Genomic DNA, 27,146 nt, shown 5'->3' on the forward strand with positions numbered 1-27,146 from the left:
CTACCACTGCAAATTTTCTCAGAGATACTCTCTGGTTAACAGTTGCATAAAAAGGGTATTTATGCACAAACCTTGGGGCAAGTTCTCTCTATGATTTACTAGTGAATGCAAAGAAGGTAAAAGTGCTGCTTCAAACCCCTCTGTACACTTTCTGTAACAAGAAGGGGGTAACTCCAGAAATAAGTTTTTGATCTCTCTTCTAATCACAAGGCATGTCATCACCTCATGCATCTGTTTGCTGGGACTCATGGCATCCAAAGAATAAGTGGCTCTGTTGCTTGCTAAAGTGTGTTGAGCAGAAAAACCTTGTCCCATCAGAAAATTTGATCACAACTACAATAGAGTAAATTCCAATGCTGACAGGGCAATACTCTACCCCTGTAGTAACATGACACCATTAGAAAACTGTTTAAAAATATTTGTGTACGAAGTAATCAGAGGGAAAAGCATAACTGGGAAAAACTGCACATTGTTCTGGGAAAAAACCTCCTGCAACAGTCTTACAGATATCATTTGCGTATATAAGTCTTAATAGTTGGGGTTTTTTTTAATTTTGTATAAGATAAAATATTATTGCACCTTTATGCTTTCTTAATATAATATAATTGTACAAATTGCCTTTTTAAAGACATATTCTATAACGCACTGTGAAAGTTATTAGCTCTAAATAGAAATTCAAAGATTTATAACTATTTAGAATAAAGTAAGTCTAAGGTGATATAAGAAGAAGAAAAGAACAGTTTTCTTCTGCTGGTGAAAAAAATTGAGGAAACTGTACAGTGCAGGCATATTATTTCACTTCCTGAAAAACTGAGTAGGTTTGTATGGCCAATGGTTTTCATTAGGAAGGAAGAGATAAGGAAGAGATTCCCTTTGAAAAAGACTTCTAATTGACTTTACATTAGTGGTATGACATTTAATTTCACCAATCATGAACAGAGATTCTCATCACTTGATATGGAAATCATGATGGTAATCGAGACAAGGATATCTTGGCCATGCATCAGGAACATAAAAAAGCATTAGAATGCAGGTAAGACTGCGCTTCTGTACCAGTGAGACGAGAATGCAACAAAGACATTTTCCTTTAACTGTCTTCAGGATTAACAGCGGATCAAAGTTTGTCATATGAAGTATTTATGAATATAATTCACCTTTAAAATAACACTGTTTTCAAAAATCTGTTTACAGCATCTCTTATAATGATACACAGATAGAAAAATAAAAGCTTTTATTTTTTCAAACTCTTGTACACTCTAAAACAATCTACAATAAAAATAGTATTTCTTTCATACTGGAAATTATGTTAATTACAAGAATGCCTTGTAGCATACTTGGCACTGTAGTCTTTTCATTAGCACAGTTTTTTATTTCTCTAAATAGTTTCACATTGACTATTTTTCAAGTTTAATTAATGGTGTCTTTGTACTTATGCAGCATCCATAAAGAATTTCTTGGGTTTTATTTTGTACTTGATCCTAAATGGCAGGTACTGCATTCTGTCATCTGTCTAGCTTTCCTATTTGATGCAGCTTTTGAGAGGTATTTTCAGAATTGAGGGCTACCTGCAAGAATGATACTAAATATGTGCAGTTTACTCCTTGGTTAATGCAAAACTATTTTTCCCTTACAGCACAATAATAATAGGAAAATAATGATGGTAGATTTAATTCTTATAGTAATACAAAGGGGACTATTATTATCATTAGAAACCAAGCAAGTCATATTTATCGCACATTAACTACAACCACTAATGCAAATTACCCTGTAAATTCAAAATGGATCTGTATCATAAGAGTGGATTGAATTTTTCTATTGATATTTTGCTTAAACCAGAAAATTAATTATTTTGACAGCCAACTCATAATTGCAACCTAACTTTCAACTACTGCTTTCTAACAGTTGAAACATGTATGTTTATAAAATGATATGGTACAGTACATAACACCAGATCAGGTCATACACATTTAAAAAAAAAAAAAAAAATCAAAGGACAAATTCATTTGCATCTGCAAGCCCTCAAAAATGTACAGGTGAAATGTCTCCAGAAAACTAGGCTGGTGGCATAAGTTTTCTATGTTTGCACCAGCAGAAGCAGCTGCTATCTTCATTAGATGCAATTTTGCTTGCATCACCCTTCAGAGCAATCTTCTGTAGCCCTGCCCAATACACCTTCTGCTCTATTCCTTGCACTTCATGTTTGCATTTCTACAGTCCTGTAAATTGACTCAAAGTTCAGGTAAGAGATTTCTGAGATTTAGAAATGTTGTGTTAATTTAATTTATTTCATATTTCATCCTGTCTAAGCATACTGTAACTTTCTGAAGTGAAATATGTTAAGGACATCACGTGTATTTTGCATGTTCACCTTCACAGTAAAACTTCTCACAGACCCCTGTGATGCCTTACTGCAAAAATATGTAGCTGAAAAGAATGGTTATGGGAAGTTAGAATAGCCAGAAAACTATGTAAACAACCTAACAATAGAGCCTTGAATTTCTGAATATAATTACACAATGTAAGCTCAAAATATAATATTTTAAGTATTTTCCTATAATAATGACTGTGGGGAAGAGGGAATCTAGATAATATTTTTTTTTTTTTTTAAACAGTTTCAGGGAAAAATAGTCTTAACTTGGAAGTATAGCATTACATATTTCTATACAGCATGAGTTCTCATTACCTAATAATATTTGTATAAATTAATTGGAAAACAGTAAATAAACTAAGAAAAATAATCAAGCTATAAACGATATGCCTTTTATCTTACAGTTTAAAATTTTCTTTGTATTTCAGATTAAAAATATTAGGTAGCTAAGTGGTCACCCATTATTTTTAAAAGCATCTGGACATAAAAAACATGTCAATTTCTGCAGGACTTGGATGTCAGGTATTTCTTTATTTCACTGCTTCCCAACCCTGATTCACTCCACTTAAACCCAGATGTATTTCAGACAATCAGTAAAATGTGATGCATATAGTTCACAAATAATCTGCAGAAATTATTCAGAAAATTTGAAGATCTTTTTCTGTAAATGGCATTTAAATTATTTGTACAAACACACAAATGGGATTTCTGCGGCCTTCTTCAGACCACTTCCTCCAGAGACCTCTTCATTAAATCTCTATAGTTCTATTCTTTCGGTGATCCAGTCAGCACTGGGATTGTCCAAGTGCATGCAATTACTGTATGCTATAGCTGCACACTGAGGGCTTCTGTGTGCACCATCACGTGAGCCATACTAATGGCACCCTGTTGGTATAAACTGAGCTAGCTCAGCTGGCTAACAGCTGGACCTTAAGGGATAAGTTTGTGCACTGTTGGAATACAAATTAGGTACTAAGAAGAAGGCTGGAAAATTTAAGTATTTCTGCCTCCAGCTTAAGCAACACTAAATCTTGGTCCTTATCTGAAACAACATGTGAATTAATCCATTCGGCATTCATATGCCAAAAATGTGAGTAATACACTAAGAACTGTCAAAAGAATAACAATTCCAATCATTACTTTATAAAAATAATTTATTTAAAGAAGTCAGGAAGAAGGACTAATCATGGAAATATCCTACCCTGAGAATCATTCTATTTATTTACACAGGTTTCTTACTATATTCCCATCTAATGCATTGGACATGTGTGCTTGTGATGATACAAATACTTGCAAAGCTTACCAGATAAACAATGTGTTCCCTTCAAACAGCAAAACATTTATTTATGGTTGGATTTGCTAATTACATTTATACTCAATGTTTTTAAAAGTCTTTTCCAGCCAAAGTGATTCCATAATTCTCTAAGTCGCACATCCTCCTATTGAGATATGTCACCACACTATGCTAAGATACATTTTTAGAACTGCTAATTAAAATTCTACAACCACAGAGAAGCTGAGGAGGAAACACAGATCACTATAGTTACCTTGTGGTATGCCAATACTTTATTTTAATCATAATATTTTTTGTCCTTAAATCTATGACATCACAGGCATTAATTAAATATCTTTTGGGCAGGAAGGAAGATATTCTCCCCATTATACTGATGGGTAAGCTGAAATGCAAAGCAGATAACTCAAAGTATAAAAGCAATAAAGTCAATAGTAAAACTCACCAATTTTGTTTACTACCCTAAATCATTACTATCCCAAAATACAATAACAGCTGTAAAAACCTTGTGGCTACTTAATTTTTTCCTATACCTACGTGGTAGAGTAAGGGACAGACAATCCCAAGCAACGATAATCCACAACAAAGTATTCTTGACATCATGTTCAGGTTTCTCACAGCAAGATCTTCACCTGATGAAGTTATTCCATTGCAATAGTTTGGGGAGTATCTTAAAAGGCTGGGTGTTTGTTTTTAAACCATCTTGATGATTCAGGTATTCAGTAGCAATGAGAAAGTTTAAAATAAGATAGTGCTATGCATTGATTTTCATATATGACAGACATATTTCTACAACACAGAAGGCTGACCTAACACTTTACTACATATGGGTGAACTGGCATCCTGTTACCCATAGGTTTTTTGTGTTTATTTTTAACTGCTTTCCTACCAGATGAATGAGCTGAACTAGCTCAAAATGGAATCAGACAAGTGCCAGAGCTTTCAAGCAAGCAAGCAAACAAACAAACAAACAAACAAACAAAAATGCAAAATGATGATTTGTGAGTTTGAAAAGATAATATTTTTTGTATTTTGTTAGATACATGGCATTCTCTAGAATGATCTTGCTCCAATGTATTTTTTTTTTTAAATTCTAATTGTTATGCATTCATTCTGGCCATTTTAATAAATAGATTTTCTGATATGTTCTTTCAAGCTGAAATTGGTTCTAGTAGATATAAGCACACTGGTAGGTAAAAGTAGACTATAAAAGATAACACTAAGAATGTATTTCCCTTGACTTCCCATTAAAGCAAGTGCAGAAAGCAGGCAGGAGATCTTCAGATAACATGGCATGTGAATTGAAAAGAATCTGTGCTTATTTGTTGCAGCTGAGAAACTCACACAATGAAATACAGTTCAGATAGATGAAAGGGTCACATATGATGTCGAATCTATACTTTTAATGTTTCAATGGAACAAGATTTCTTTAAGTATAAATCATATAAAAAAAAGGTGAATTTGCAGAAGCAATTGAACTGAGTCTGTTTTATGAATACAATGTCTTCTAATTAAACTGAGGATTCAGGAAGGCAACTTTGAAATTAAAAGGATTTCAGAATACACAAATACTAAGACTGGCATTTCATTAGCTTTAACAGTCTCTTTACGACAAGATTTATTTTTAACTTCTGCTTGTAGTGGGTCTGAAGCCATTAGGAATGCTACAATATAAAAAACCCAAAACAACTTTCTCAAAAAGCTTTTAGAAACCAGAGAAAATATGATTTATAGGGGTTAAGTAGTCCTTTAAAAGTTGTCTCTGGGAAAAGAGATAAAAAAACTCTAATGACTGTGGGGTGTATTACAAAGCTGTAATGAAGCATGTAAGGTGCAAGAGCCTGTAATAAAAATACTATGCTGGGTTCATCTGTTGAAAGCATTCTAGAATGGTTGAAATTATGATTCACATGGTATGGGATGAAAAAAAAAAAAAAAAAGAAGGAAACATAAGGAAAAAATATTTAGAACATATTTTCGCATTCCAAGATGGTATAATGGCTTTATTCCATTTTCTTGATATCTTATTGTTTTACAATAGAGAGTGAGAGTGTTCACACTAACTATACAATTTTGATTACTCTCTTTTACTTTACACAGCAGCAGATATGGTTTAACACTCCTTCAGAATTTAGTTCTCCAAACTGAATGTGTCAGATTTAACCTGACTGCCTAGTCCACCAGAATCCTTAATTATCTTTAAAAATACTTTATCGTATCTCGTTATCTGGATGTGTCTCCCTATATCTACTTTGATCTCCTTGATCTTTCATCTATAGGATGAGATTCAATTTAGCCTAGCAAGGATATCGCCTTTCAAAACCACATATTTTATGGTCTGTTTCCTTACAGTACACTTACACTGCAGGGAACAGTTTGGAAGATCCTAGTCTTTTTGTTTCTCAGATATGTCACTGTGTAAAGCAGCTCTTATTTTAATTTTCTCCCTGCAAAAATATAGGGTCTATGCTTAAATTATTGTGATGCTAACTCATTATCATATATTCTGTAGTCTTACAGAGTATGCAGCAAAGTTTTCTCTTCTTCCAAGGACATTTTACTATTTTTATGAGAAATGCTGAAGGTCTGAATTTAGTTGCAAAGGTCACTGATTCACAGATTGCAAAATTGTTAAATCTAGTAACAGTATGGAAAGTGTGCTGTTGCTGTGTGTGTGTAAATACCATGTCAGATGTTGTTGGGATAAAAAGTATGAACATAACCAAAGATATCTGCATGGGTAAAAAAGAAACAAATAAGAAGACATTTGTTGTGATTTCTGCACTAAGAAACAAGTATGAAGCGCTAATTTCAGTGCCTAGACACTATCATCCTTGGGCCAGTTCTCTTCAATATCTTTTTAACAAGATGTTACACTGGACTTGAAGGACACAGGACTTGGAGGAATATTAAGCAAGTTTGTCAAAGACACTAAACTGGGAGGAGCTGTGAACTAACTCTCTTGAGGGCAGAGAGGCCCTGCAGAGAGATCTGACAAAGAGGGATGGGCAATCACCAACCATATGAAGTTGAACAAGGGCAAGTGCTGGATTCAGCACCTGGGACAGGGCAGCCCTGGTGTGTGTACAGACTAGGGAGCAAGAGGCTGGAGAGAAGCAGTGCAGAAAGGGACCCAGGGTCCTGGCTGATGGCAAGCTGAATGTGAGTCAGCAGTGCCCTGGCAGCCAGGAGGGCCAACCCTGTCCTGGGCTGCATCAGGCACAGCATCACCAGCCAGGCAAGGGAGGGGATTGTCCTGCTCTGCTCTGGGGTAGCCTCACCTCAAGTGCTGGGGGCAGTTTTGGGTGCCACCACGAAAAAAGACATGAAGATGTTAGAAAGTATTCAAATAAGGTCTACAAGGACAGGAGTCGAGGAAATAGCAGGCAGCTGAGTCAGGGGAGGTTTAGGTCAGATATCAGGAAAAAGTTTTTGAAACAGAAGATGGCTGGGCACTGGAAGAGTCTCTCCAGGGACTGGTCACACCATCATGCTTGTCTGAGTTCAAGAAGCTTTTGACATTGCTGTCAGGCATATGGTGTGATTCTCAAGGATGATCCCATAAAGGCCAGGAGTTGGACTTGATGATCCTGATGGGCCCCTTCCAGTTCAACAAATTCTATGTTTCTATGGTTCTGTTCTGGCCACTCAAGGTATATTCCTTGGTCTCACTGGATTTTGATCTCCTGTTGCTGGTCACTAGTGATATTCTGTAGAATATACTGGGTAATGACATTTATCATGTATGACAAAGTGCCTTTTCTCAACAGAAATTTGAACACACACCCTATAATCCTAAAAAAAAATCTTCTCCTTGAACCAGCACTGTCTTATGCCCAGTATTCTTTGCAGATTTTAAGGAGAAAGAAGGCAAAATGACAAGGCTTCATATTACAATGAAGCATTGTCAATTTTCTGGTTCTTTAGCAGTATATTTGTACTTCCACTGTTCTTTTCTACAAAACCATGGTTTTGTATACCATGTAATTTTCTAGCAAGACACATTTTTGCAACTGAGCCCATCAGTCTCCATGAAAATATATTTTTAAAAGCACAAAACATATGAATAGGCAGTGACACGTGAGGAAAAAGAGAGTATGAGAAGCAACTGTGTGATACTAAGGTGAGACAAGAAGGAGGAGGAGGTGCTCCAATTGACAGAGCCGAGAATCCCCCGCAATCCCTGGAGGACATCATAGTCAAGCAGGTTGTCTCCCAGCAGTCCCTGGAGAACCGTGGAGGAACACATACCTACAGTGCAGCCCGTGGAGGGCTCCATGCCACAGCAGGTGGATGTGCCTTGAAGGAAGCTGCAGCTTGTGAGGGCAGGACCAGAAAGGCATCCTTGACCTCTTCTTTAGTGGAAGAGTATGTGCAAATGTCAAACAGCTGCTAACTCTAATCCATTCTCTTTCCAGTTGTTGTCATAAGTAAGTAAGAAGACAATATAAAATTTAGAAGCCTAAATACTTTAGTTTGAGGCTCCGATTCTCTGCCTCCCCCTTTAAAATTTAGGTTTATATGAAATAAAATTAAATAGAAAGTTATTAAGGCTTGATATGCAAGCTTTATAGAAAATAGGGAGTGCAAATAACTCCTGTCACTCCAATCTTAAAGTTTCAATTACTAAGGACTTTTTTTAATTTTTTAAGGACTTATGGAAATCAATTGGTAGAGCTGATGAGAAGGAAGAGTATAATTAATCTGAAAAGAGAATATAATTTATGTATGTGTGCAATTTGTGTGCAAATTTTTTACCAGGAACTTTTAAACAGGCTTAGGACACAATTGTTATCTGTGACAATATTTTAGTATGCATAATACATTCATCTTTAAATAGCTCTATCTGTTTTATAGTCATGACTTACATTTTAAATTTTATTTGAAAAGAAATATTTGTGAATCAGATAATTTACAATTCTGAAGCATTTCAGTTGTTGACAGTTTTTGCTGTCTCCTGAGGGCAGGGAAATAGTCTTTGTACCAATACTAAAACAAACTAGTTCGAAAAAATATTTTTCCTTGTTCTTTTCTGTTTGTTCTAACAGGCAGAGCAGCAAAACTACTGCTATGAATCTGAGTTGCCTTACCACATGGATGGCAAACTTGTAGTGGCTAGTATTTTATTTGCACACATTTCTGATGCTGGTTGTTAACTGTTGTGCAGAAGGATCTGTAACCTATTTTCACAGAAGGACACCCTTGAATTGCTTCACTTGTCTCTGAACCAGAGAACTAGGCTGGCAATCAATTTCTGAGGTCTTGCTGAGCTAGCCCCCAAAATCATTTCCTTAAAATGCATTTTACTTTAAATCAAAGCACTTCATTAGTTCATTATGTAATCCATTGTTTTTAATGTTTAGACTATTGTTTTATAACCATAATAGCATATTCCAGTAAGCAGGTAAAATATATGTCTTAAGTTGTATACATCACTTGGCTTTGGTTCATGAATTGTAACATCTACAAGGAATGTAATTTACAATAAATATATAGGATGGAGTAATTGACCATAGGTTTAGGATTCTTTCTTAAATTAATTTTGCTTTAAAATTTAGCTCTCACCATTTTAAGTGTGTCTTTATTAAAGCAATCAACTATTTATTACCTGTACCACAATGAAAAACAATAAACAGTGACTGAGCATCACACAACAATTCTAATAAGAATAATGGTCTGAGCCCCCAGTGAGTACAGGGGATCTGTAATCAAGCCAGAGTCCTCTGGGCATCTTCTCAGCCTGGAGAAGAGCAGACTCTGGGGAAATATTATAGCAGCCCTCTGGTATCTGAAGGCAGCCTAGCAGAAGAAGGGAGATGAGCTACACAAGGGCATATAATGATAGAAAAAGTGTTGATGGCTTTATAACCTGGAAAGTATATGTTTAGTTTGGATATTGGGAAGAAATTCCTTGCCACAACAGTTGTGAGACATTGAGAGATGTGGGTGACCCATTCCTGGAAGTGTTCAAGGCCAGGTTGAATGGGTCTTTGAGCTTAACATTGTCTAGTGGAAGGTGTCCCTGCCAATGACATGGGAGGGTGATTTTCAGTGAACTTTAATGTCCCTTCAATGATAATCATACTGTGCAGTAGCAGCAAGTAGTTTAAGATATAAATAAAAAATATTGATTGTGAGGAACCATCATCCAATGAATTTAACTGTTTTGGTCTCATATATGTTCAATTTAGCATTAGTATTTCTAGTAACAGTCCTGGCACTTAAATATCGTGCATAGAAGAGTTTTATAATTTTTAAGATTTCTGTCATTTGGGAATCTTTCTTTCTTTCTCTCTTTCTCTCTTTCTTTCTTTCTTTCTTTCTTTCTTTCTTTCTTTCTTTCTTTCTTTCTTTCTTTCTTTCTTTCTTTCTTTCTATTTTTCCCTCCCTCCCTCCCTTCTTCTCTGAACTTTGATGTTAATCTGCAAACTACGAAGTAGCTACGGTAAATGACTCTTCCATAAATATCATTCTGAAACATAAAAATGGAGAGATAACAAAATTGTGTGAAGACAGAGCACTTAAAAGTGATTTTAAAGTGATAATTAGAGTTGAATATTGAAATATCAAAAACACAAAATTGAAATTATGCAATGGACAGTGGAAAGATATTTTCTTTGTATTTTTGAAATACAGGTTATGATCTCAGTTTTTACACCTTCTGAAAATAACTTTTGAAAGTTACTACTTTGGATAACAAAAATATTTCCAAAAATAAGAAAACTGATTTATGCAGATGATAATATAATATTCTAAATGTTCATTATCTAGTACAAAGGATTACCCTTACACAGTAAGCTTTATGGAGATTCCAAGTCTCACACAAACATAGAATGGTTTCTCAACTGACTAGAAAAATCTTTAAAAGCAAATTTACCTTTGAAAAAAGGGTAAATAAAGGTCATAAAATTATATGCATCCAGACTTACTATATGTTGATTACTAAATATTGGACCTGTTTTGTGGGTGAGTACACTTCCCATTCACACACACAGATACACCTCTTCCCCCTGCAAACAGATGTCTGATTTTGTGTCTCAAAAAGGGGAATCTTTTTTTTGTTCAATGGGATTTGGTTCTCAAAGTCAAGGGGTATTCTTGCTATATGAAGGTAATAAAATCAATTAAATAGATGATAAAAACTGTTCAAACTACATCTATGTAAACCATTAAGTCTAACTTAGGTTGCTTATCTAGTAAGTTTTTTCAAATTATTAATGCAACTAAAGAATAATTACATCAATAACAGATCATCTTTTTTTTGCAGGAAGACATTCATGGCATCTTTAGCATACACTTATGGCATGGATTTTTTATTAAAAGATTTTTTTCAATAAATTTTTCTATATTCAGTTTTTCCAATTATTTAACTCTGGGTTAATTAAAATATGAAAAAAACTCTCATTAAAACCAACACCTTGCTTTCCAAATATAAGCTACCATAATTACATTTGGGTTGTCTAGATAATACCAATTAGCACTGGCAAACTGTAGGCATAACCTTATATAGAAATATAGATTTTCTTTTATCAGAGATTTTGGCTGCTAATAGATAAGAGATCTACTATGGAATTCTACCTAAGCTCATTTGCTTTTCAAGAGGCTTGTGAGAAGCGGAATGCAGGCAACAACATGGTGAGAAACCCATTCCAAAATTACCAGCTGAATACCTTACCATGGCTTGATTTGATGAACTGAGAAAATTCTTAAGTGTTATTAGTAAAAACACAGCTTGATCAAATAGATCTCAACTGAATAAAGAACTTGATTGTTTGTTCATTTGTTGGATTTCTGGAGGTTGATATTGGAAGTACAATCACTACAAATACAGTGAAATAAATATATATTGATTCCTCAGACCCATAAAAATGTCAAATAGAGGCTTTGTTTGTAAGAGGTATGTAATAAATACACACTTAATTAAATTAAAGACACATACTTTTGAATGGACAAATCATAAATACACCCTCTTGAAAATCAGAACATCAATCATAATAGAAATTATATGAGCAATAAATGAAATTGCAAGCTGGTTTTAATTAAAAGGTAATAGTGCAAATATTTTATGTATATTCTTTCAAGATAATATTCCAGTGCTTCTGCCAAGTATAAATACTATCAGAAAAGCTGAAAATAAATACCTTTCATTGCACTTAGTTTAACTACAGCAGTTTTCACAGGGAGCACTTAAATAACCAGCAGTGTATCAAAGTTCCTATCAGGCCATGTGGATTAGTACTTGCAAGTTTCTAAAATGTATGAACCATAGTATAATTTAAAGTAATTTGATGTGAAAAAATATGTTGAGATATATGGTGCCTTGTCCATAATTTCTAGCTTGTAAAATAAGAAAATAGACATGATTATAAATATGCAAATACAGCATATGCAAGATGCATGCAAAGCGTGCACTATAAATTCAGGTAGAAATGACAATTTATTGAAAGGCTGGTAACTGAAGAGAACAGAGCAGAGGCTGAGCTGCAGCATGTCACTACAATTCTTTGTCCTCATCTGGCAGAAATCTATTGAGCTGGGAGCTCATTTTAATCTTAATTTAATTAGTGACTACAGGCACATATATTTAAATAACCTTCTCCAGATTTTTCTAATTCTTTTATTTTCTTTTACAGTATGGAGAACCTATGCTACACACTGCAGAGGAACTAAGTAGTGGCTAAAGGAACTTGCCTATCAATTGCTTAAAGATAAGTGCTTTTCCCACCATCCTTCTTCCCTTGTCCTTTGGAAAAACTAAAATCTTTTCTTCAGAAACAGTAAGGTTGTCTATCACAATATCCAATACATCCTATGAGTTATGTTCAATAAATACTGTTCTCAATAGTGTTCTCATTTTACCCTTTTAAAACTTGATTTTCAGTCAGAAACTTTGCTTATTTACTCTTGGATATTTAGACTCAGTGAAAATAAAGTTCTGCACTTTTGAAAAGCAAATTGTTAGGAATTGATTGTGAGGATTGTTTCTTCAGTAATATGTTTTAAAAGTTATTGCCAAAATATAGCAGTGAAATTTGGAGCGTAGGAAAAATCTGTTGAACAAATTAAACAAATTAAAAGAAACTGACCTGATTTGTACAATAATGTACAGAAACACACATATATATAAATAAATACATTTTATTCCTGTAACCAAAGCATCTTGCACAATTTAAGCTGCTTAAAACCATAGAAATAATTACAAGTAATATTTTTAATTGTAACTCATAAAAGAATGTGCCGCTACTTACTTAGAGCAGAATTAGAAACAATAGTCAGGCCAAAATATTTTCAGAGGCAATATGGCTTCAAATAAACCTGGATAATTTCTACTCCTTAAACTGCAAAGAGCTACCTTTACATTGTGGAAGATAAGTGAAAAAGTAGCAGTTGAATAAAGTGTTTCATTTGGTAGTTTGTGAGTTTGAGCTTTTAGGTTTTGGTTCTTTTGGTTTGTGGTTTTGGGGTTTTTCCCCTTTGCTTTATATTGTTTCTAACACAATATATATTTATTTCTTATAATGCTAATTAACCCTATCTCCTGTTAATGTTAATTATCTCCTATAACCCTTATAGGAGACATTTATGTTTTGATTTGGGAAGTATACAAAATTTGCAACAGTTTTTATAGATGTTAATGCCTAGAATGCAACATGAAATAACTCTTCAGATGTGACCAAGCAATTGTACACCTTTGTTTCTAGATACTTGAGACTCACTATTTACAGCATAATCTTTACATTGCTTTGTGAATGTAGCATTTTTTTCTAAATATTTTGACTTTTCTGAAGAATACTGGAAACCAAAATCCATAGCAATCAGTATCAGAGCATTACAAATTAATTCACTAGGAAAAAGAACTAGATGGTGGATGAGGAGATGAAATTATTTTTTCAAGTCTAGATTCTAATAGTAGAATAATTGCCCTTCAAGCAAGATGGCAGAAATAAACATATGATCATGTTGCTCTCAAAAGTCTGATGAGAAGCTCTCTGATAAATTATGAGTGTGTTCTGGGATTCTGGAAATGATACAAAATTGATCAATGGTGGAAGAAGTAGTGGAGAAGTATAATGTAAATATTCTTTTATTTAGTGGGTTTGTCTTCTATAGACAACACCATAAATACTTTATAATATTATACAAATGACAGTGCAGCCCATTGAACCATTTCTGGAAATTTTTCCCAGTGTTCCAAAAAAAAGCTTATGAAAATATTAGCAAAAATTATTGACCCAAAAAGCATTAAATTATAGATTGTAAAGGCAATTAAAAATGCAAAAATTGCTGATGGGAAGCTAAAAGGAGGATAAATATGTATTCATAGGGTACATGTCTCTAAAGAAATCTCTAACTAAAAGCCATTAATTCTTTATATCATAATCTTATCCTCTTTCATATTTTAAATGTGAATGAAAAAGATAATTAAGAACTTTATCCATATATCTCAGATTCATCTTACGTATAAAGCAAATATTTCTTCACTGGTTTTCTTTAAGTTCTGCTGACTGCATTGCACATTTATTTGTGTGCTTTTTTGCTCCTTTCTGCTGTCAGTACTGGGCAATTCGTGCCATCTACAAAGATTATGATTTCTCTCACCTAAGCAAATGTATTTAATCTTTATGATTCCTTTATATTAAATGGACAAAAAAGTAATTGATTTATTCCAGCTAATATTGATTCTTTTGGTAAATGTCACCTTGAGAAAACTTTTTCTGCTAGGATTCAACTCAAGGATTGGAATAATTGAGAAGACTGGTAGGCACTGGAGCACGGAGAGCCCTTCGGCCTCTGTGCATATATACTACAGATAAAATTATCAACACTCTAAACTTGTACTGAGCACAATTCTGACTGTAATCTGTTCCACACATAGATACCCCTTTTAAAGACACATGGTAAAATGATTCTCACCTCCTGTACTGTGCACGTATTTTTATTTCTATTGACTATTTAGGATACCTAGATGAATTTCAGATGTCTAAAGTTAGGTGAGACAAAGCCCACTCTCAACACCTAGAAACCCCTCACTATAAGCTGCAAAGCACACAATGCTGCAGTTCTGTAATATTTGCCAAAGCAATGATTATAAGATTAACTGTGTGCAAAATACCTGCACACATATTTTTCAAGATATTCACAGGATGTTCTTCACATAGGAATATTAGAAGACACATCTTTTATCTCTTCAGTGGATAAAATCCCCCAAACACATTATTTTTTTGAATTTAGAACTTTTCCTGTTACAATTATTTCACTTCACATGGCTTAATTAAAAATCTTCCAATTCAGAGAAAGATTGGTAAAGCCAAATAGGAAAGAAAATCAGAAACTGATTACTCACAGTGTAAGTAGGAAGACAGGGAAAGATTTAAAAGAATAAGGAAACTAAACAGAAGCAATGACAATGAGAGACATCCTGCAAATTTCCTGCAGTGATTATGTATTATTTAATCAGTGACAAAATTATAAGAGCCTACACATTTGATGTCTCACCACGGGAACACAATAGCCATTGTGCATGCTTATAATTGCCAAAGTAACATGGCAAAGAGAAGGAAATACACAGAATAATATAACTGAGTAATAAGACTTTTTCAATAATTGAAATGCAAGTGGTGAATTATTCAAATAACCATTTTTATACTGTAAAGCAGCAGATATATATGCAGTCTGGTAAACTGCATATATGTATAACATACTCAGAAAACAATTCTCTGATTCTCTGAAAAATACAGATTCTAGTTTTGATCAAAAGTTTATGAATGTCACATAAGAAAGTATAAAAGTGTAAATCAGAACATGTGAGTACTCACATGTAAAGTACTAGGATCCAGAGATCAAGAAATCTGTCAAGGTTGAAAAAGCACAGCTGAATCCTTTCAGGCTCAGCCTATGCTAACAAATTATTATGAATTGGAGTTTTGTCCATTACTGAGGGCAACTCTGTGGAAAAACCTTCATTCACACAATTAAACCATTAAACTCCCTTATGCTGCAGGACATCATGAAAACATCCACAGTGCCTTTTGGGGGGTCATGTATAGCCAGTATTAACTCCCCAACAGTCTTAAGAAATGCTTTAGGAGATTATGAATGGCACATGCTTTTCAGGGACCAGGTCAGCAGAGCAACACAATATGAAATACTGTCCAGGAGCATTTCCAGGAGCTTTATTTAATAACATAGATGCAAATAAAGGCTTCACTATTGATGTTGTTTACCATTCCATTTATTCAGACTTGGAGCTTAGGTAGCTTGCACAACTATGCATCCAATAAGCCTATCTGGCTGGTCATTCCATGATTTCTCAGTCTGATGCCCTTCAATATTAAGTGTGTATATCTTGCTCTCATTAATAACTTTCCTTCTGGCACGCTGCTTCTCTGTACACTCGGGTATACTAATTGGAAGCCACTCCCTTTCTGTTACACCAGTTCATAATCCCAGGCTTACTCGTGAGGTGTGAAGACTAAGGTATGGCTCAAGAAGGCTTCATTAGAAATGCCTGATAGTCCACTATATGATTTTCATTTTAAGTTGCTTAGCAACCTTCCTCTGGTATCAGTCCCTGCGTACAGATTGGCAAAAGGCTCTACAAAGGAAAAACAGATAATCAAGGAATGGGAGAGATATCTGAAAGAAAAATCAGCACATAAAGGGATCCATTTATTAAACTTATTTTTGTGATTTTTTTCATGCCTTTTCATTTGTTCACTGATTATTAATAGAAGAGTAAAGATGCCATTGAGGTCTGGGCATCTCTGTAGCTTAAGATGATGCCAGGAATGCATTAATTAAAAAAAAAAAAAGAGAGAGAGAGAGAGAAAAGGATTTGTGACATGACAGTTGTAGACTGAAGGATCTAAAAGCAAAAAATCCATCCACTCTTCCCTCAAACTTCCTGGTGAGCTATTTAGTTATTACTGCATGCTTTTTAGAATGGAAATTTTTGAGAGATAATAATGGGCTCATTTTTGATGCTGTCCAGCTTTTTTATTCCTCATTGGTACAAATTCCATAAATTAAGAGCTGTGGAATTCTGGAAATTGGAATTGCTCTACAACACAGACTCAGGTATTTATCATAGACTGGAAACTAAAGACACTTTTGACTTGTTTTAATTTGAGTAATTATATCAAAGGCTGAATTTGTGGAAAATCATGCATAAATTTCCTTCAAGCATATATATCTGGGTAGAGCTACTGTATTGTGCCATAGAATACTATCAAGACTTTATCTTTATGCTGATGTATGTTTACATCTGGAGTCTCACCACAGAACCAACAGAAGTCACTTACCCAAAACAGTGTAAAATTAACTGCTTCCAAACAAACATCTTTGACTGCCTTTTGATAAAAGGCCATGTGTAGTTCCCCTATGCATTTAACTACAGTCTTAATGCTTTGAAGTACAATTTTTTACAGGCATGGGAATGGATCCTTGAATGAACAGTTATAAAGGACAGAGAGCTCCCATCCAGCTTCAAACACTTCTGTCTCAGCTGGTGACTCATATGGTTCTTATCTCAGATGTCCTTTTGACGTACTCACTAATAGTCTAAGGAAATTTAATTTGAAAATTTCCTCTTTTTATATTGTACAAGATTGAATTTGACAACTGAAGGCAGTGATTAGAACAAGAATATTCTTCAACTGTCAGACTCCAAAAATTTAGACTAATGGTGTGGAAAGAATTGTAAGCAGGAGGATAAAGGCTACAGAAATATTAAATCTCTCCTTAAACTTTTTTTTTTTTAATTATTCCTTATATGTTGGAGTGATATGGACTCAATTACTAATAGCTACTGAAAGAAAAGGCATAATTTGAGATTTACATGAGGAACGGTTTGATTTCTTAGTCTTGTGTCTGAGCCTCAGATTTCTCTGTCTATTTTAATAAACCTATAACTTGTGTTACTATATAATTTGACTGGTTTTGCTGCAAGAGAAAGTGACCTTATGTAAATTTGGGCTGACAATGAAGGACTTATGGTGCTGAGCACCTGAAGCAAACACTTCTTGCTTAGGCTAGATGAATCAGTGCTGGCTTCTTATGACTTGTAGGCAGCCAGCCACAATGATGTGCCACTGGGACCTTGGTCCATATTACTGATGATCCATGGAACTTGAGCAGTTTACCTGGTCAGATGAATGCTGACACCACTACAGGAAAGAACAAGCATTGCCGTCAGGTCTGTGAAGAGATTGTGTCCTTGTAGAAATCTGTCAGTACGGAATTCTTCCAGTATGTGCTCTCAGTGAAGGTATTTATTACATAAAGTACTTCTGACTCCTATATTCTTATCCTGTATACAATGTGATGACAGTGAAGAAAGAGGAAATTGTGTCTGTATATCTTCCCAGGCCCACTCAGGACATCCTTTATATGTTGTTCTTTGACAATCCCATCTATGCCTAGTTAGCTCCTCTCCTCCAGTCAGACCTTATAGTATAGGTCTTCTTCCACCTTACAGGGTAAAGTATGAAAACACTACCATCCTTCCTATTACTCAGTGATGGAGCAATTTTCAGCTGCCAGCGTCTGTGGATTCTTTGAGCAAGAAGTTAAGCATGTAAATTCATCTACCACACTGTACTACATATAACAACTGCAATATTTTTTGGCTGAACGTATGTGATATCTGCATGATCTAGCTAATTGGCTTTGGCTGTGACAGATGGGAACCGTGGTGTCCAGGTGTGCTGGGTTTTGCAAACTTTCTGCTTCTGTAAGACCAGAAGCTGAGACTCTTCTCTTAGAATTGTCTTAGAGAGACAACAACTTTTTGTCCATGAAAATGGAATCTTCTACTTTCTACATAGTTAATCTGGGATTAGGGGAAAGATGCTAGCAGAAAAGGAAAAATAAACCTCTAATGTTTGTGGTTTTTGAAAAGTTGGGTAAGGATGGATTTGAAGTAGCAAGACTGAGCAGAACTATGGAGGGAATGAGTGGGAGGAGGAGGTTTCAGTGTGATGGTCTGCAGCACTTTTCCTTCATGTTGCTGTATTATTAACTTGATAAAGCTGAGTCACCTGAATCACTCCAGCTGAAGGCTTTCTATCCATAACCTCTTCCACTGAGTAAATAGGGAAGTAGGTTGTCTGCCTTTAGGCAGCTATCTCATCATTAAATGTAGTTTTGAAAAAGCACTAGCCTAAACTGGGATTTCTTTTTTTAGGCAACTGGATCAAATCCCAGCAGAAACTAATGTGGAAGTAGGAATGGTCATTGTGAGCCAAAGGACCACCCTGCAGTCTCTTTCAAATTTCAAATGACAATAAATATTAGAAGGATATTTTACACAATCTCAAAAATATGGTTGATACACTATGGAACCTTCATGGAAAAGAATCATGGGGAAAAAATAACTGGGAAAACAATCATTATGAGTTTAACAATTGGCAAGTGAGATGAACAACAAAGTCTCTGAGTCCTACTTAGATGGGCATAGTCCTACTTTCTTGCATGTAAGAACTGTAATAAGGTGGTGTCAATTAATGCATTATAGATCTTGTAGAGCCATCACATCCCTTATTATCACATTTTCATTTGCTGCATTTGGCTAGAGTCTGGAACACTGACATTTAAAACTAATCTATTGGGAGAAGTACTTCGAAGTCTAAAATTAAAATTGTGCATATGTTGCAGGAGTTCAGTTGGGAAGCATGATATTTTCTAGCATCTAAATATGTAATTAAACAAAGGCTCCTTAATTATACTATGCTCATTAACTCATACCTCTAATAAATGCCCATCTTTAAATATTTATATGATTGAATGAATGTTGCTGAATAATGTACTTTGAATGATTTCTGCTTAAAATAAAATCATTACTGTGCATATTGCCATTGTAAATCTGGAGAGGTAGTAATAACTCAATGGATTGCAGGACTTAGGGATCTTTTTTAAAGATGGGCAACTACAAATTATATTAGTGTAATTTTATGTCAATTTTTATGTTAATGAGGATGACTGAGAATGCCCTGCAATCAGGAACAAGGAGATTTATTCGAGGGGACTGTTCTCAATAGAATGTTACTTCAGCTTTTGGTCAAAGCAAGCTTCGTCATTGCAGACCTGCAAGCCTCAAGGCAGGTAGGTGTTCCTCCTGTCTTATTTTTCAGTATATCAAATCTTGTTTTCAGCTACAGTGAGGAGATATGTACAGTTATATATATGATATATTTGGATTATAGCAGTTAAGCTGTTATCATTCTGCTATTCTCATGTCCACAGCATCAGCAGAAGACTTCATTTGTTAGTTTCTCTCGTTTGTGAAAGGTATGAAATATAATTTGCAAGTAAGTCTCAAATTTGTTCTTCAGCTATAATTGCTATATAACAGGGTATGAGTTCTGAGCTTTTGTGCACACCCAATGCACTTAAGTCATTAGTTCTTGGTGTGGTCCAGAAATTCCCTGTGAAGATATCTGCATAGACAAGAAAATGGACTGACTGAAGAAAAGTATATTACTGAAATCTTAGTCATCTTCCCAAAAAAAGCTGTTGACTAATTTGCAGAGGACCTCTTGATATCAGAATTTCAAACTGTCCCTAAGATTTTCCCAGGTGAAATACCTTGTCTGTACCAGTCTGGATGTGCAATGTATTGACTAACATCTTGGGTGAAAATCCTGACCTTTTCAGAAACTCCAAATTGTTCCTGTGCAGAAGTGACCAACTTTTGAGTAAATAGGACCCCTGTAAACTGTTGCTATCACGTGGCACAGATACAGAAATTGTCCCATGTGACAATCTCTTGTGTGTACCAAGGATAAGCAGGGGATGTTTCACATGTGATTAAAGCATTGGATTGTACATATGCTGGTTATGTGGTCATGTATGTCAGGGAGCAGCAAAGAGCAGGGCTGCTCCCTGAGCTGAGCTGGAGCCCTGGGTGACCCTGGTGGAGGCTGTGGGCAGTCAAGGACAGAGCCAGTCCCATAGCACCTGAACTAGGCAAGCAGAGCAGGGCTGGAGGCATTGCTGGAGAATGCAGGGGAGGTTGCTGGGGCAACTAATGCACAGTGCCTGACCATCTTGTTTGAAATTCCCAAAGTAGTGTTACTCAGTGCAAGGACCTCGATACTCAGTCTGTTTTCTTTTTTTCTTTTCTCTTTTTTTCTTTTTCTTGATTTTCTTTTGTTTGTTTCTTTATTTTTTCCCCATTTGCCCCCCTCTTTCCTCTTACTCCTTTTTCTGTACAATGCTTAAGCACTGCTGAAAAAGCGTTCTCATTTTATTTCTCTGACACCATTATTTTTTTATATTTGTATTTGCTGATTATATTTTATAGTGAACATTCAATTTTTTCCCTTATTTTTACCATTCTTTCTGAGAATGAGTAACTTATTATTTTTAGCCTTCTATTTTATTTTTTTACTAGACAAATTTTCTCTCTCATATGAATTAAAAAATGAAATAATTTTTAATGTAAGTTCTGTGAAGTATTAAGTATGCAAATAAAGTATCTCATGAATGTATGACACATGAGATAAAATTATTTCAACTTTTGAAACATAAATTGTTGGTAATATAATTAATTATATCTGTAATTCATATTAATATATACACTGAGATGATCTGGTTACAGTCAGTATTCTACAGTAAGACTTCAATAATGTATAAATTATCAAAGGTAACTGTGTGTATTACTAAGCTTATTATACAGTTGTGCAAATAAAGCCCATATATAATTAGAAAACTGAATAGTAATCACATAGCACAGCCAAATTTCCTCCCAAACTTTTCTAGCAAAGTTACATGCAAATATGAAATACCAGAAAGTGTATTGCTATCCTAATAGATTCATTTTTTTTATCTCCTTTAATTTAGTCCATACAGTAAGAATACATTTGAACTTCTGAAATAATAGCTTCAACTAACACTATGTTTTTTATGTTGTAAACCTATCCTTCATGAGAAATTTCATATTTTTATCTCTATGATTAGCAGACTTGTTTCACCATTCAGATAAAAAATACAATACAAAGCTAAACTTAATGTTGTCTGTTTTGGGTTGTTTTTATTTGTTTTGGTTTTTTGTTTGTGCTTTAGATTTTTGGAATTACTGATTTCCACTATATCTTGGTCTTTTCTTTCTGACGTTGAATAAAAGCATACAACTTTTATCAGCAATAAAATGTTACTTTCAGTTGTCTTAAAGTATGTAAGTATGGATCTATACTTAGAATCACAGAATTCTTTAGGTGGAAAAGCTCTTTAAGATCAAAGTCTGACTACTTACAGCACTGCCAAGTCCACCACTAAATCACGTCCCTAAGCATCATACTATACATCTTTTACATACCTCCCGGGCTGGTGACTCAACTACTACCCTGGGCATCCTGTTTCAATGCTTGAGAATGAAGAAACATTTCCTAATATTCAATTTGAATTTCTTCTAATCCAATTTGAGGTAATTTTATCTTGTTACTTGAGAGAAAAGACAGATCTCCACCTCACTCATTCTCCTTTTAGATAGCTGTAGAGGGCAATAAGGTGTCCCCCATGTCTCCTTTTCTCCAGGTGAAACAACTGAAATTCCTTTAGATGCTCCTCATTTTACTCCAGCCACTTCACCCACTCTGTTGTCCTTTTCTGGATGTGCTTTGGCACCTCAGTGCCCCTCTTGTAGTGAGGGGCTCACACAGACAGAGTGATAAATGAGACAGAAGTTTAACAAGATTTGATGACAAGGTAAACTTGATTACTACATGGGGTCAGATAAAACTACCATCAAGACCCTCTAAATAAGTCAAGAGGTTTTGGAAGAACCTTTTGCTATTTAAATTCCTTCTCAGAAAGTGATCTAGATATAGCTGGATTCAATCCTAGTCCCATTGTTCAATGGTTTATGTCTAAAGGGTTAGATGTGCAAAATCATTCTTTTATGAAACTCAGCTAAGATTTCAACATTTAGCATGCTACTAATCTCTTGTCAAGGATCTGTCATGGCAAGGAATCTCTCAGCCTCAAAGAGCAGCATTGAGAGCCATCCTTACTAAAAGGGAGATCCTAGAGTGTAGCCCATGGTTTTCCAGGAAAGCTCAATGGGGCCTGAGCTGCCCACTATTTATAGAGTAATTATTTACCTATAGTCATACGTTCATACCAACAAGAAGTCTGAGCCACTGTCTTCCAGACTGCCCTTGACTACCATGCTGCTATTGGTCACCTTGTCATTGAAGGAGATCACATTGGTCAGGTTGCCTTTCATAATGCCATTATGCCTTAGTGTGGTCAACTGGTTGTACTGTGTGTGCCATGTGAAGGCACTCAAGATGATCTTTTCACACTGAAATAAGTGCCAATATAAAATAGGCCATTTTTTTCTGCTATCTGAAAGTTCAAATTTATATGTTAACTTTATTCAATAGTCATTTCATGCCCATTTGTTCTTGCACCAACATTTATCCCCTACTTTTAATAACTCTTCTTTTTATGCTCTACATTTTAGTACTGTCTTTTCAAGTTTCATTTTATCTATTTTAAGTGCTAGTAGTCCTTGTAGCTGCTACTCCTCAGCATAACTTTTATAGTCTCCAGTCAAATCATCTGTCTCTGGGCACAAGTATATTTTAAGAAGAAGATTGGTGTCTTGGCTTGAAAGCAACCCGGCATAAAGGGATCTGGGGGACCAACAGACAGCAGGCTCAGTGGGAGCCAGCAGCAGCCAAGATGGCAAAATGCATCCTGGGGTGCATCAGGCAAAGCACATCCAGTCAGAAAAAGAGGATTATCTATCATCCTGAATTCAGAATTGCTGCAGCTTCACTCTGGAGTCCTAGGCCACACAGGGTTAAGGTAGTCCAGTGTATCCAGAGGAGTTGGAAGGAATTTCCTCTGAGGAGCAGCTGAGGACTTTGTATAGTTCAGAGAAAAGGAGGCTGAGGGGTGACTTCATTGCTCTGTACAGCTTCCTGAGGAGAGGCGCTTGGTTGTTCTTCTTGGTATCTAGTGACAGGAAGCATTTCTTTACCAAGAAGTGGCCAAACACAGGGACAGGCTTCCTAGAGAGGTGGTCAATGCCCCAGTAGTGTCAGCACTTAAGAAGAATTTAAACAATGCCCTTAATAACTTTTGTTCAGTAGTAGTGGTCAGGGACTTGGATTGGATGACTGTTGAAGAGACCTTTCCACTGAAATAGGATATTCTGTTCTATTCCCTTTTCTAAATCTTTGTATAATAATTCTGATATCTACTGGAAGTAGCAGGGCACTTTTACACTTTCCCTTCATTTTTACCATATCTATATTAATTTGGCAGAATACAGTTATGGTCAGGGAAGTAATATTCTACTGATTAGCTTTCAGTTAATCTAGACGAAATTCACTCAATAAGTTCCTACACACATGGCCCCACTAAATTTTGTCCCATTTGTATTATTATGTTTTGTATTCTCATTATTCCTTTATATAATATTCAGGTCTTGTTTTGTTTTAACGATTTCTCCAAAGAAAGAAGGGTAGAAAGAGTTCAAAAAGACAGAAGCATTGACTGATATTTTTCTATTTTATTAATATGAAACAATAGATAATTAATAAGCATTAGTAAAAATAAAACTTAAAGTCTAATGTTATTAGAAATAGTATCTTCCCTAAATGTAACCTTATTCTCTTTTCACTGTCTCTCCCAGTGTTACATCTCTTATATGGTACTTCTAAGAAGCATATGGCTTCCACTTATTTCTTTTACTCCTCTGCCTCAGGATACAGAACTATGATCCTAAGTGACTTCCTCCACTAATTTTACAATTATGAGCTATAGAGCATGAGTTAAAAAGTCACATTTGAATTCATCTCTGTTCTTATTTATGCATACTTGGAAGTTTACACAGGATTGATTCGGTGTAATCCTTCCTAATGGATTTGATAAATACAAGATCAAGCAGAGATTCCCTTCAAGAATAACCCTGCTAGGATAAACAGGCTACAAGGTGTTTAAAGAACACAGTATCCTGACTACTGCCTTGACATCCATTCCATTAACCTTTTTATGGGGTAAAGCAGCAGTCCATGATAGTGGCTGATATGGAATAGCTGAGAGCTGGCAAATAAAATCTGTTTTGCATGCAGACTCTTTTAATACATAACTGATAAAGTAGAAACATCCTTATGTACTGTTATTCAGCCTGGGGCCTGTGTTAAAAAATTATTTCATAAAAGTCAAGATATTAAATGTTTAAAAATGGATGAGAGGGCCATTTGTTGCTTTTCAACACTTTTCTAATATTCGAAACCATTTTATTGTAGTCATGTCCTTAGCACTTGCTGAAATAAATTTAAAATGTTAAGAATGTGATAGAACTGGAGTTTTCACTGGAGTGAAATGACACTTATGAAGGTATTTAGTTTTGTAAATCTTATAAAACATTTCACCAAATACTCATAATAACTTAATATTAATATGAATTCTCTTTAACAAAATATTTTTGGTGAAATGTTGGTAAATGCTTTCTGTTGTTTTTGAGAAAAGCTGGCAAATGGATTTTCATTGTTTCAAATATTAATGCATAACAACAAAGATGGAGTTCTTCTTTAATATATGATTTTTTTAAAATAATCATAAATAATGTAGTTATTAGTTTTTTATATATAATTTTAAAAATCAAAAGGTGTTTTTTTTTTTTATTTTTTCTAGGAAAATATTTTAGGTAGGGTACATTGGTTTTCCATCCTATTCTGTTACCACTGAAGCCAAAGGAAATTTTTATAAAAGATTATGTAGCATAAAAGTGCCCATAAAATCAGGTACTTCACATACATAGGAACCAGCAAACTAAAAAAGACATATAACTTTTTTTCCTGGGTTACACAGGTATGCCTATAATGACTCATATTAAAATACTGCAGTTGGATAGGATATGTTAATTATTTTGCAATTTTTATTCTAGAAGTAATTTTGAATGCCATTTTGAGATGTATTTTGTTCAATATCTGTAGTGGAGTGAAAGAAATTTTCAATCTGTTAATATAGTTTATCAGACTTTTTTCTTTGCACTCTACTTTCCAGTCAGATTTCTAAATCTGAGGGGACAGAGAATAGGGTTGCTCAAAAAAATTCCTTTCAAACCATGACCAAATTATTAAATCTACACCCTACGTGTTTTGTTTTGGTTTGGGTTGTGTTTTTTCTTCCTTTTGGGAGTTATATGACAATGATAGCGGTGCTGATATCTACATGCTATCTGGTAATAAAAAGCCATATTTTCAACAGAGTTATGGAATCAAATCTCCCGAACTTCACTGTTTGAGATGACATTGGCAGATAAAAACCAATCTAATCTCAGACACATATGCCCTTTTAAAAGTTACATAACATTGCTGTCTCAAGGGGTCGACCGGGAGGAAGGTTAGATGGTCAAAGCAGCAGTCACAGCTGTGTGCTGTGTGACCAGGGAGCTGGGCTGTGGGTTCCTGTGGGTGTCACATTCCTGCCTTTCTCTGCAGTCATATCAGTCCTGTGTTGGGCCCTCTCCTCGAATGTCTCCCCAGGAATCTCTCTTCCCTCATCAATGGTCTGTGTTTTTTCATGTCTCCAGCAGCACCTTGCAGGGCCTCCACACGTCTCCGCAAACACCCAGCCCCTCCTGTCTCCGTGTTCTCCCCAGCTGCCTCTCTGCAGCACATTTCCTCATCTACCTCTTCACATATATCTCCCAAAGTGTTCCTCCCCAGTGTGTCTCCCGTGCCTCGTGGCTCTCCCTTTCCTCAACACATGTGAGCCAGAGCACATGGGGCTCCCCTGCCTGGCTGCAGTTTGGGGTGCAATGGGATATTTACAGCAACATCAACTGAATGAACTCTCAGGATCTCCTCCAGAACACCTGGCAGCTCCCAGCTACCCAGACCTGCCACTTAGGTCCAACACATGAACATTTACTGTTAGATCTTCCTCTCTTTTTTTCCTTCTCTCCTCACCTCTTTCAGAACTCAGTCTCATGCTTTGCTGCTAAGCTATAAGACTTTCTTAGTGCATTATGATTTTCATTGTTTCTACTACACGTGAACTGCTGACTTTTTCCTTGTAGTAGACAGGTTTACAGCTTTTATTCACTTGTAAACTAGTTACTTCCTGATCTGAAAAGGAAGGCTTGGGTTGTGGGTTTTTTTCTCTTTTACTTCCAAACACATAACTTTCCTTAAAGCAAAAAATTTTCACATTTTGAGTCAGTCCAAAAAGGTGCTTTAGAGCAAAGTATTAACAGCCAAAGCTAAAGTCAGGACAGAAGGTTGTATGTTGTTTACTGATATCGCTAGTTTGCAAATCCTTGAGAGATATGTCTTGGCTGTTTTTCAGGGATAAGACTGAGCTGGACAAATGCAGTGCTAAATGATATTTTTTAACTTTTCTTGCATATTAGATGGCTTTTGTATATATGTATTTTATAAATATGACATTTAAAAAAGGAAAAGGATAAAAATTCTTTTTAGAATTTGATTGGAGCAAACTACTAAATAAATTCTTGGTATAATGTTC

At 35.2% G+C, this 27,146-nt stretch overlaps 1 long non-coding RNA gene across 1 annotated transcript in view; it reads left to right on the forward strand.

Annotated features, from left to right (window-relative positions):
* The window catches only part of LOC146768675 (uncharacterized), a 30,172-nt gene extending 13,720 nt beyond the window's left edge, over positions 1-16,452 (forward strand). Inside the window, exon 2 of the long non-coding RNA XR_014954279.1 lies at positions 12,293-16,452. This is a non-coding gene — a long non-coding RNA (uncharacterized LOC146768675). The remainder of the gene's footprint in view (positions 1-12,292) is intronic.
* Positions 16,453-27,146: the final 10,694 nt, after the last annotated feature.

Source organism: Lonchura striata, chromosome 1, assembly GCF_050655825.1.
Source record: "Lonchura striata isolate lonStrDom1 chromosome 1, ASM5065582v1, whole genome shotgun sequence".
Classification (NCBI taxonomy): Eukaryota; Metazoa; Chordata; class Aves; order Passeriformes; family Estrildidae; genus Lonchura; species Lonchura striata.